This window comes from Leucoraja erinacea, chromosome 11, assembly GCF_028641065.1.
Source record: "Leucoraja erinacea ecotype New England chromosome 11, Leri_hhj_1, whole genome shotgun sequence".
In the NCBI taxonomy this organism is placed as follows: Eukaryota; Metazoa; Chordata; class Chondrichthyes; order Rajiformes; family Rajidae; genus Leucoraja; species Leucoraja erinaceus.
The window spans coordinates 37,368,916-37,382,198 of record NC_073387.1 but is presented as its reverse complement, the minus strand read 5'-3'; the positions used below and the strand labels follow the sequence as shown (position 1 = coordinate 37,382,198).

At 39.8% G+C, this 13,283-nt stretch overlaps 1 pseudogene; it reads left to right on the top strand.

Moving 5' to 3' along the window:
• Window positions 1-674: 674 nt before the first annotated feature.
• On the top strand, window positions 675-785 carry LOC129701912 (U2 spliceosomal RNA; annotated as a pseudogene).
• The last annotated feature ends 12,498 nt before the right edge of the window (window positions 786-13,283 follow it).

Here is a 13,283-nt window from a genome sequence, read left to right as displayed (position 1 = left end):
TATCTTTTTATTTGGAGGGGACCGATCTAAAAGGTCAAGGAGTTGGACAATTAAGCCAAATTGGAGCTCATCTAAACGTCCAAACATCATCCTCAAAGGTATCGCCCCTATATCTGAAGATGTGTACACCCACAACACACGGCCTCGGGGATCCAGATGAAAACAGTAAAACCAGAAGGAAACAAGGAGGTTGGTGCGAGAAGACATCGAATAAATAATTTTTGACACTCGTATCTTAAACAGTATCCGGGGATACACAATAGAATTTTACAACACATAATCTTCTAGTCCAGCTGATACATCGAGAGAGGAATTTGGAGGAGAACACCAAAAGGATATTGGGCTATAGTATTTGCTGATGTTTCTACACGATACACACCAGATGCCGATCTAACACCAGACATAATCACGATTACAAAATATGTCATATGGGATCCAGACATGGAATCAGCAACGGATGGGTTTTAGCTGCATTGTAAGGGAAGAATTATTATCTACGCATTCCCTTCCTAACATATGGGGATACAGAACTGGACATCAGCATCTAACGGATGGGTTTCGGGCCGAAAGCTGCATTGTAAGGGACAAGAAAGAAAAAGGATTAGGCTAGGAGACAGCATCCCCTGAGGAAGGGGAGGAGAAATAGGATATGGCGCTTGACGCATCAAACATAGATCAGATCTCGGCTTTTGGCCAAGATCAAGCATAATATCTGTTTTTTTTTATCAGTTTAAATATCTGATATGTCCCTTATCTAGGGACCATATATTAAAAAATAAAAAAATAAATAAATAAATAAATAAAATAAATAATACGATATATTCGTTAAGAACGGAAACCTTTTCTATTGTTAAGTATATTCATTTTAAGAACGAAAATGGCAAGCATTGATTCAAAGGATGCTTACTATTTTCAGTACCCATAACAGGTGATCTAATTGGATGGCTCAGCTCTAGCAGTATAGAGCACTACCTAATGTGTTTACATTAGCACCTAGGTTATTTACAAAATATAACAACCAGCCACACAATGGTAATGGGTTTGTTGGATGACATACTAATTGTGCGGGAACTTAGGACGGGCTGAACAAACGGTAACAGCCACTTAACAATTATTGGAAACTAGGACTCATTATCCATCCAATTAAATCAAAATTGAAGCCTAAAATTAAAGGGATTATTTGGGGTTCACCAATAACTCAGTTCCTCATGTCAGTAACTTTGCCAACAGAGGTTACAACCTTAATAAAGGCATACAGCAAAATCATTGACATCAGGATAAACCATCCATCAGACTGGTAGCAAGAATTTTGGCAACAGGTGGTACTGGGAATATGGGTTTCCAGCCACATAATTCAAACCCTTACATTATAAAGATTTACAGAGGGCCAAAATATGAGCTCTTAAAATTAATGGTGATCATTTCGATAGAATGATGAAGCCATACAGAAGCCATATTGGAACTAAATGGTGGAAAGATAACATTGGGCATTGCTCCAATCCTATCATTGTCAGCAACCAGTCTATGGTCCTACATATGCATGCCATGCACTAGGATGGTGTGTTACCAATTCCATCTCCAGCTGTGGAGGAAGATGGAATACACAGGAAGCATCATTATTACTAACACTGGGCATAACTACCTGGAAATGTTGGGTGTTTTTCATGGCCTAAAGTCATGTTGCTCTGGAATATGTTAAACAGGTTATTAGATTATAAATTAACAATACTACTGTGGTAGCACATATCAACTGTGGTAGCACATGGGTGAAAGGGAATCTACATCATGTAACAATCTGGCCAACTCAATTTGGCAACCTCATCAGTAGGGGTGTTTTTAATAGTACCCCACTGACCTACCCAACCATGATTCTCGGCGGTACTGGGAATGAGATTAGAACCATGCAGCACCATCCTAAATAGACGATGAAGTATGGGGAAAACCACTCGTGCCATGAACATACAAATCGCTTAAATCGTAGAGTCTGAAAGCGCTGCTATTACATCTGGGACTGACGGCCAGAGCAATGGACATGATCACAGCGGGCCACAGACAATCAACCTAAAGACAATGTCTAAAATACATAAACTAATGGGAGATGTGTTGCAACCATAATACATCATCCAGCCTGTTTGGCAGCTTTGTTAACCGACGGGGGCTTAGTATTAGTGACATCAACTGTGCCAGAAGTGGTCCATCTACTTACCTATGGCAAGAGAACGGAACAACAGCTTATGGATGATAATTTTATGGGAATTCCCCAAAGACCGAGTATTCCCAAATATGGGACATCAGCATCGTCTTAACGTTGTTAAAGAACTGGGCTCCAGCCACAGCGCTGTCATTACAGGTTTTGACATTTTTTCAAAACTATCATGCTGATGGCTTAGGTCACGGCACTAAGGACTCAGTCCCTACCAAATTAAGGCTGGATAACTAGACCAGTTCACCTGGCAACTTACACTTCTATATTCAGGAATTAGGGAACAAAACAGACAGGGGTCAGCGGGCCTTAACATAACATTTTTAGAGCCTACCCTACAGATGATTGACTGTTGTGAGACATCTACAAATATACATGGAACAAACCAAGACCATCAGTGGCACAGAAGAGGAACTTTTCATCAACTACAGACAGCCTCATTAAAGAATAACAGGCCAGGCCAGCTAAATGGCTAACATAGTATTGACCAAAGTTGGTGTAAACACTAACTGGGTTAAAATCTCACTCCATCAGGCTGCAGCAATGTCGGCAGCATTTAAATTGGAGGTTCCTATGGATAAAATCCTCAGGACTGCAGGATGGCCATCGGAAAGAACATTCTAAAGATTATAACAAACCAGTAATGGAAACTGGAATTTTTTCAGAAACATTGTTAAGTTTCTATACCATAATTTACCCCAAAAAACAGGGGCTATCAATTATTATTAACTTTATGGTTATTTATATATATCATATTGATGTTTAATATGTTATCACTATTCTCCCCAAAACCAAGGCAGACGTGATGATGGACTCGTTCCACGGCTTGAATCACAGAGCTTTGAAATCTTCATGTAGTCACTCACGTGACTCCGAAGTAAAATAGTAAGATTAAACGAGAACTTACCAGTTCGAAGTTTGATCTGTATTTTATGAGGAGTTACGTTGAGGGAATACATGCCCTCCGCTCCCACCCTTGATCATAAACACGACTGGTATCTTTTCTCTAATCTTACTATGCTTAAGTCATTACAGGTATCTGTGATTCACTCCGCTGCTTTGAAGAATGACACGCAAGCGTACTAGCGGGTTCTTCATGTATTCCCTCAACGTTACTCCTCATAAAATACAGATCAAACTTCGAACTGGTAAGTTCTCGTTTAATCTTACTATTTCTCTTTGAAATAATGATACAAAAGCATGACTCAGTACAGTCCATTTTTTTTGTTCTACAATTCTGGCCTTTGTAATTCCTTCAAGCATCTGGATTCTACTGCCCGATATTCTCTGTGCACATTTCCAGGCATTTCCTCATAAGATTTTGATTATCAATTTAAATATTTTCAGTCCTTCAAACTTGGCTATTGTGTTTATTTCCCCATTGTAAAACTGAAATACTCCTACATATTTACAGTAGTTTCAATGCTTGACCTTGTTGACATTGCTCGCTTCCGGATTTGTGTAGACCTTTGTGAAATAAGTACTCTTGCAGAGTTTATTACCAAGCTGGAGATTTGCTTGACTCACCCATTATTTTTCCACCAGAGGAATTATCAGCCGTATGTGGTCACTTATCGGTTGTAGACAAAAATGTTAATTATTCCATGGCCACTGGAACATTACGCAGCACCAATTAGTGAATTTATATAGTTATTTTTTTCTTTTGCTAATGAATTCTGGAAAATCATCTTTTAACTGTTAAAAAAAATGCAGCAGGAATTATCAGATATTCTGAGCACTTTGCAAAATACATGTAATTTTAATCAATTTTATTCAGTTAGAGAGCTATGTTCATTACCATGAATGACAAATTACAGTGTGGATGCAAAGCTTCTTATCTACAAAATATCGAACCATATAAAGCAAAATTCTCATAATGAAAATGATTAATGAGAATGAACATAACATATGATATAATTGTAAACCATTATGAGGGCAAATTTCTATTGTGCACCAGGCTGAGAAAAATCCTCCACGAGACCATTTAGCACTATTCAAATGCAAATTACTTGGTAATGATGGGGTGATGTCATATTAAAATGACCATTATTACCTCCCACAACAATGTGTGATTTATGACTGAAACAATAATGTTGGCACCGTCGAAATGACATATTTACAGCACAGGTAGACAAAAGTGCTGGAGAAACTCAGCGGGTGCAGCAGCATCTATATAGAGCGAAGGAAATAGGCAACGTTTCGGGCTCTAGATGTCAGCTGATCGGTGAGACCAAGCGTAGGCTTGGCGATCGTTTCGCCGAACACCTCCGCTCAGTCTGCATTAACCAACCTGTCCTCCCGGTGACTCAGCACTTCAACTCCCTCTCCCATTCCGAATCCATCCTCTCTGTTCTGGGCCTCCTCCATGGCCAGAGTGAGCACCACCAGAAATTGGAGGAACAGCACCTCACATTCCGCTTGGGTAGTCTGCACCCTAGTGGCATAAACATTGAATTTTCCCATTTCCGGTAGCCCTTGCAGTCTGCTCCCCATCTCAGCTCCCCCTCAGCCCTCGAGTTCCTCCTCTTCCTTTTTCCTTTCTTCTCCCCGACCCCCCCCCCCACCCTCCATCAGTCTGAAGAAGGGCTTCGACCCAAAACGTTGCCTATTTCCTTCGCTCCATAGATGCTGCTGCACCCGCTGAGTTTCTCCAGCACTATTGTCTACCTTTGATTTTCCAGCATCTGCAGTTCCTTCTTAAATATTTATAGCACAGGATTGTTATTGCCCCAGAGTAATCCAAAATGTTTGGAGGTATCAATTTGTACATGATCTTATATGCATTACCACTATTTTTTTTTAATGAATAAAATCTTAATATATTGCGTATTTACCTTACATTAATGATGAAAAATGTAATTCTGGTAACCACTCAAATCTGTTCAGTTTTCTTTGAAAAACACAATGCATTTACCTCAACAGCCCATCTCTGTCAGAATGCCCCATGCTCTTCCAATAATCCACATGCAAAAAAATGTTTAACATGTTTTCCCCTTCCCTTCAAAGCAATGGAAGTAGCCTTTCTCTATTTATCCTTAGATTCTTGATTATTAGATTCTTGATTCGTAAGGGTGTCAAGGGTCATGGGAGATTGCAAGAAAATGGGGTTGAGAGGGAAAGATAGATCAGCCAAGATTGAATGGCAGAGTGGACTTGATGGACCAAATGGCCCAATTCTGCTCCTAGATCTTATGAACTTATGAAAACATCATGCAAGAAATGAATGTATATTGAGTCATCAATATGGTAAAAAGATCCAAACCCATTTCATAAAAGTAGAATGAAATTAGTAAGGCATTAAAAATTTGGACAAAGAAACAGGAGTTAGGGAAGAATCTGAAGGTAAAGCACAGCAAGTCTCATCGGGGAAACTCCAGAGAGAACAAACCCAGGATGGCTAAACATAGTGTCATTATGATGATGCTAAATAAAGAGGGATTGCTTTAGTAACTAGTGTTGAAGGAGTGTAGAGCCACAATAGCAATTATTGGTTGGAAGAGTTTATAGAAATATGTTAATTGTGGTTTATGAGATGATAATCGGCCAAGTTAAATTTTATTCACGCCCTCTGAAATAATGCTATGTTCTCTATGAATTTTTAGCAATATCCACCAAGTTATATAATAAAGGTACAGTTTAAAGGTCAAGAGGGAGCAGTTGTTGTGAGTCAGATAGCTGCTGATTTCGCCCAGCAGTTTCTATTGTATTGTACTTGTATCGGGTCCAGGGTAAGGCGGGGTAATGACAGCCAGGGCAGTTTACTGTTCTGGATGTCAGATGTGGGAGGTCATGGAGTCGGATGGCCCTCCAGACGTCCACATCTGCACCAGGTCCATCAAGATGGGGCTCCTAAGCGACCGTATTAGGATCCTGGAGCAGCAGCTCGATGACCTCTGTCTGGTCAGGGAGAGTGAGGAGGTCATAGAGAGGAGTTATAGAGAGGTGGTCACTGCAAAACCACGGGAGAGAGACATGTGGGTCACGCTAAGGAAGGGCAAAGGGCAGAGGCAGGGACGAGTGAGTACTCCAATATCGGTACACCTTGCAAATAAGTACTCCTGTTTGCGTACGGATGGGGGTGATGGCCTGCCCGGGGGTAGCGACAGCGGACGGGCCTCCAGCACAGAGACCGGCCCTGTTGCTCCGAAAGGTAGGGACAAAAAGAAGAGGGCAATAGTAATTGGGGACTCTATTGTTAGGGGGTCGGATAGGCGATTCTGTGGACATAGTCGGGAGACCAGGATGGTGGTCTGCCTCCCTGGTGCCAAGGTCTCGGACGTGTCTCAACGCGTCCAAGATATCCTGAAATCAGAGGGAGAGGAGCCTGAGGTCGTGGTACATATAGGTACCAATGACATAGGTAAAAAAAGGGAAGAGGTCCTGAAGGGAGGATTTAGGGAGTTGGGAGGAGAGTTAAGGAAAAGGACCAAAAAGGTAACAATCTCAGGATTACTGCCTGTGCCACGCGACAGTGAGAGTAGGAATGGAGCAAGGTGGAGGATAAATACGTGGCTGAAAGACTGGTGCAGAGGGCAGGGATTCAAGTTTCTGGATCATTGGGACTTCTTTTGGGGAAGGTGGGACCTGTACAGAAAGGATGGGTTGCACTTGAACCCGAGGGGGACCAATATCCTGGCGGGGAAATTTGCAAAGGCTACTGGGGAGACTTTAAACTACAATGGTTGGGGCGAGGGACTCAAATGGAGAAAGCTAGTAGACAGAATGGGAGGCAGGAAGCAGAAAAGGGAAGCACTCGTACACAAGAGGAGAAAGAAGAAAAAGGAAATAAACAGAGAATAAGAGGCAGGGGGTTTCTTAAATGTGCATATTTTAATGCTAGGAGCATTGTAAGAAAGGTGGATGAGCTTAGAGTCTGGATAGACACCTGGAAGTATGATGTTGTGGCGATCAGTGAAACATGGTTGCAGAAGGGCTATGATTGGAAACTAAATATTCCAGGATTTCGTTGCTTCAGGTGTGATAGAATTGGAGGGGCAAGAGGTGGAGGTGTTGCATTGCTTGTCAGGGAAGATATTACAGCAGTGCTTTGGCAGAATAGATTGGAGGGCTCATCTAGGGAGGCTATTTGGGTGGAACTGAAAAGTGGGAAAGGTGTAGCAACACTTATAGAGGTGTATTATAGACCACCAAATGGGGATCGAGAATTGGAAGAGCAAATATGTAAGGAGATAGCAGATATTAATAGTAAGCACAAGGTAGTGATTGTGGGAGATTTCAACTTTCCACACATAGACTGGGAAACACATTCTGTAAATGGGCTGGATAGTTTGGAGTTTGTAAAATGTGTGCAGGATAGTTTTTTGCAGCAATACATAGAGGTACCTACTAGAGGAGGGGCAGTGCTGGACCTCCTGTTAGGAAATGAGACGGGACAGATGGCGGAGGTATGCGTTGGGGAGCACTTCGGGTCCAATGATCGCAATACCATTAGTTTCAATATAATTATGGAGAGGGTCAAAACTGGACCTAGGGTTGAGATTTTTGATTGGAGAAAGGGCAACTTTGATGAGGTGCGAAATGATTTAAAAGGAGTGAACTGGGACATTTTGTTTTATGGGAAGGATGTAGAAGAGAAATGGAGGACATTTAAAGGGGAAATTTTAAGAGTACAGAATCTTTATGTTCCTGTTCGGTTGAAAGGAAAGAGCAAAAATTGGAAAGAGTCCTGGTTTTCAAGGGAAATTGGACATCTTGTTCGGAAAAAGAGGGAGATCTACATAATTATAGGCAGCATGAAGTAAATGAGGTGCTTGAGGAGTATAAGGAATGTAAAAAGAATCTTAAGAAATAAATTAGAAAAGCTAAAAGAAGATATGAGGTTGCTTTGGCAAGTAAGGTGAAAGTAAATCCAAAGGGTTTCTACAGCTATATTAATAGCAAAAGGATAACGAGGGATATAATTGGTCCATTGGAGAGACAGAGTGGACAGCTATCTGCAGAGCCAAAAGAGATGGGGGAGATATTGAACAATTTCTTTTCTTCGGTATTCACCAAGGAGAAGGATATTGAATTATGTGAGGGAAGGGAAACTAGTAGAGTAGCTATGGGTACTATGAGTTTCAAAGTAAAAGAAGCACTGACATTTTTGAAACATATAAAAGTGGATAAGTCTCCAGGTCCGGACAGGATATTCCCTAGGACATTGAGGGAAGTTAGTGTAGAAATAGCCGGGGCTATGACAGAAATATTTCAAATGTCATTAGAAACGGGAATAGTCCCCGAGGATTGGCGTACTGCGCAAGTTGTTCCATTGTTTAAAAAGGGTTCTAAGAGTAAACCTAGCAATTATAGACCTGTTAGTTTGACTTCAGTGGTGGGCAAATTAATGGAAAAGACACTTAGAGATAATATATATAAGCATCTGGATAAACAGGGTCTGATTAGGAACAGTCAACATGGATTTGTGCCTGGAAGGTCATGTTTGACTAATCTTCTTGAATTTTTTGAAGAGGTTACTAGGGAAATTGACGAGGGTAAAGCAGTGGATGTTGTCTATATGGACTTTAGTAAGGCCTTTGACAAGGTTCCTCGTGGAAGGTTGGTTAAGAAGGTTCAACTGTTGGGTATAAATGCAGGAGTAGCAAGATGGATTCAACAGTGGCTGAATTGGAGATGCCAGAAGGTAATGGTGGATGGCTGTTTGTCGGGTTGGAGGCAGGTGACTAGTGGGGTACCTCAGGGATCTGTGTTGGGTCCTTTGTTGTTTTTCATGTACATCAATGATCTGGATGAAGGTGTGGTAAATTGGATTAGTAAGTATGCAGATGATACCAAGATAGGGGGTGTTGTGGATAATGAAGAAGATTTCCAAAGTCTACAGAGTGATTTAGGCCATTTGGAATGGGCTGAAAGATGGCAGATGGAGTTTAATGCTGATAAATGTGAGGTGCTGCACCTTGGCAGGACAAATCAAAATAGGAAGTACATGGCAAATGGTAGGGAATTGAAGAATACAGTTGAACAGAGGGATCTGGGAATAACCGTGCATAGTTCCTTGAAGGTGGAATCTCATATAGATAGGGTGGTAAAGAAAGCTTTTGGTATGCTAGCCTTTATAAATCAGAGCATTGAGTATAGAAGCTGGGATGTAATATTAAAATTGTACAAGGCATTGGTGAGACCAAATCTGGAGTATGGTGTACAATTTTGGTCGCCCAATTATAGGAAGGATGTCAACAAAATAGAGAGAGTACAGAGGAGATTTACTAGAATGTTGCCTGGGTTTCAACAACTAAGTTACAGAGAAAGGTTGAATAAGTTAGGTCTTTATTCTCTGGAGCACAGAAGGTTTAGGGGGGACTTGATAGAGGTCTTTAAAATGATGAGAGGGATAGACAGAGTTGATGTGGTCAAGCTTTTTCCTTTGAGAATAGGGAAGATTCAAACAAGAGGACATGACTTCAGAATTAAGGGACAGAAGTTTAGGGGTAATATGAGGGGGAACTTCTTTACTCAGAGAGTGGTAGCGGTGTGGAATGAGCGTCCAGTGGAAGTGGTGGAGGCAGGTTCGATGGTGTCATTTAAAAATAAATTGGATAGGCATATGGATGAGAAGGGAATGGAGGGTTATGGTATGAGTGCAGGAAGGTGGGACTAAGGGAAAATAATTTTTCGGCACGGACTTGTAGGGCCGAGATGGCCTGTTTCCGTACTGTAATTGTTATATGGTTATATGGTTATAAGTAGCCACATACGCAAGACCAAAGGAGCACAAAATAAGGCTTTATTCAAGAAGTCTTCTCAGACTATCTCTGAGACTTTCTATAAATGTTCTGCAGTTGGAGAACAGTTAGAAAATGAAAGTAGTAACAACCGTAAAACAAAAAACCCCAAAGATTACAACCATTATTCCATATGCTGAAAAGCTATGCAAGATGTTTTATTTAATATCAGGCTTTCAAGCTCTATGATTATTCTCAATTAATCTCTGAGCAGGTCCATGTTCTCATTTCATTTCACTTTTTTTTAATAAATGTAGCATGTCCTTATGTACATTTCTTGCAAGGTTTTATCTTGCACTTTTAAAATTTGTTACGTTTTCTTCAGTTCTCTTGAATTTATCCAATGTATGTGGTCCTAACTTTAACTCATTCAGTTTAGATTGGACTTTGTTTTAATCTGTTTACCTATTGAGTTAGGAACTGCAGATGCTGGTTTACACCGAAGATAGACTCAAAATGCTGGAGTAATGAATGGAGGGATGCCCATTCCTTCTCTCTGGAGCTGCTGCGTGTCCTGCTGAGTTACCCAGCATTTTGCGTCTATCTACCTATTGAGCTACTTGTTCAATGTGTTGTCACATATTTGCTTAGCACTTTCACATTCAACCCATTTAAAAATTATTCCCCACTACTGATTTGTTTGCCAACTTTCCACCCCTGTTGTTAAATTGTCCTTGTTTGCAGTACATGAACTTTATCTTAAATGCTTCAGAATCCCAATCCACGCATAATGTACTCACATTGAACTTACTTTATCTCTCTTGTTTTTTTCTGCAGCTATTTTTTATCTCTTTGCAAAGTTAAGAATAGTTTTCTTGCCATATCAAACCCTTTGTATAGGTATGTTGCAAAGCGTACCTGAAGCATCGCTGAAAATCTGCCCCAGCCCATGTGCTCGATTTTGGCGCCGTTTAGAGGGGGGCGGGTTTAAAACGCGATTTTCTCTAGGCTGTTCAAATCGAGTTTGTTCAGCCTAGTTAATTATTAACGAAAATTCGCTGGTAGGTTCCCTCACATGAGCTATTATTAGTTTTACGAGTTTTTCCTAAGTGCTATAGTAGTTTAAAAATTAACCTCTAAACCCCCGACGGCTCGCAACCAGCTGGGTCTATAGAGCAGAAATCTGAAGGGTAGCAGTATATTTTTACATTAAAAAGGGCTTCTTAAGATCACTTTATACAAAGTTTAATGTTGCGAGTAGCTAATTTTGGGCCCATTATATCCCGCAGTATTTTTCTGGGCATTTGAGGGCACAAATCTACCGCAATGTGAACGTTCTAAACCAGCGCATTCACAGGATCCCACTAGAAAGCTGATTTAAAATGGACTTTAATTCACAGCAATTGAACACTAAATTCCTTCCATTTGGCCTACAAATTAATGTAAATGAGATTTAAAAATCATGTTTTATTGTGAATTATTTGTGAATATTATTTGGACACTTAGGCTATTTAAAAATGTTAATCATTTATTAAGAAATGGATCGATGTTTAGATCTAGTAATTGAAGTTTGAAATTAGCTACAAGTGGGTAACTAACTAATTATATGCTTTAATTTCAGGTCATCTGAGTAAGATTATTTTATATTTGTTTCAGAATGGTTCAATCTATGATAACTGAACATTTCATTCAGTTCTCTTAATTTTTAAGAAGGTTATGTGCTTTTGACTGCCCACGATCACAGCTTTTTTGTTATGTCCATAGAAAATCAATAGGGAACAAGATGCTAATTTCCGAGTATGAAAATGGCCATAACTTTTTAAATACTTGAGATATGAAAGTGAATTAGGTGCCAAATTAAACTTCTTTTTATGCTTTATCTGATGGGATAAATTACAGACTTGATTTTTTTAATCTCGAAATTTTGTAACATTGCTACTTTGTATAAATACTCTAATGATAGTATAGTGGTATTAGCTAGCATTTTATTTTTAATTGATTTGTATCTTTAGTTAACAAATAAAAGTCGGAATTTAATATAGACATAAAGGACCATTATTAATATTGCCAACCTTAATTTATAGACATGTCTGTTTGGCTCCAATGTTGGAAAAACAGGCTGCAATTTGATTAATATTTGCAGTTTGGTGATTATATTGAGGACATTGAATGATAGCTTGTTACCATCATTAAATCTCTTGAAAGCTAGACTGCTGAAATGTTTTTCAGTTTCAACCCAGAAAGTAGGAAAAGATAATAAGGTCATAGATAATAAAGTCAGAGTCATAGACTACAGAAACAGACTCCTTTCCGTTCCAACCATCACACACATATCTCTACTTATCCCATTTATCAGCACTTGGCCCATAGCCTTCTATGTCTTGTGATTCAAATAGACCACTAGTTATTGAAATGTTATGGGGTCAAGAAAAGAGCGTTCACGTTGCAGCCCTGTTTCCACCAATCTTTCCATCACCACGCACAAGAGGCGCAAGACAGATATGAGGACATTGAGGACATTGTATGCAGATGCCAAGAAGTGTGTTCAGCTCTGGCTGAACAACTTCTAATCTTGAGTGTGGACTCGATAATAAGAACAATTGAAATGTTATGAGAATATCCAGTTTCACCATTCACTCAGGCAATGCGTTCCAGATTTTGACTAGCTGTGGGTAAAAAAATAATAATCCTCAGATCATCTCTGAACCACCAAAGCCAAATTTCAAATTTCAAATGCTCTCTCTTTTCAGATGCCTTAACTAGGAGAAAATTCTCATAGTCTATGTCTCTCATAATTTTGTGTACATCAATCAGGTACCTCCCCACCCTCAACTTCCTACACGTTAACAAAAACAATCAATTTTCTCCTCATTACTGGACCATCCCATGTCATATTCTGATGTATCTCCTCTACAACCTCTTCTGTGCAAATGTTGGATTCAAATCTTAGTTAAACCTATGTTTTCAGGAATGATCTTATGACAAATTTAATAATCCTTACACAAACAGCATTGAATATTTTCTAATTTGCTCAAATATTTGCAAAAGAAATGTTATTTGCACATTTTACATAAAATAAATTAAGATGATCATGTCAGATTAAAAGATCCTTGTCCTTTTGTTAGACATTGGGGACTGAATTGGAGAGTCACCAAAAAAAGTACAGGGATTTCAATCCAGAATTAATACATGTGTGTTCGGTTATTTGCACTGTTTAGTTACTTGCTCCTCAGAGCGATGGTGAGCTGTTGTTGAAGCAGCCTCTGCCAGAAAGGAATACCGTGAAGAATTGTACAACATGGGAGGATGCAAGTTTTCAGTGTTGCTCTGAAGGCTTTGGTGGAGACTGTGGAAAGATTTCCCATATCTGCAAGAAGCAGGGTCCTCTACGCACAAGT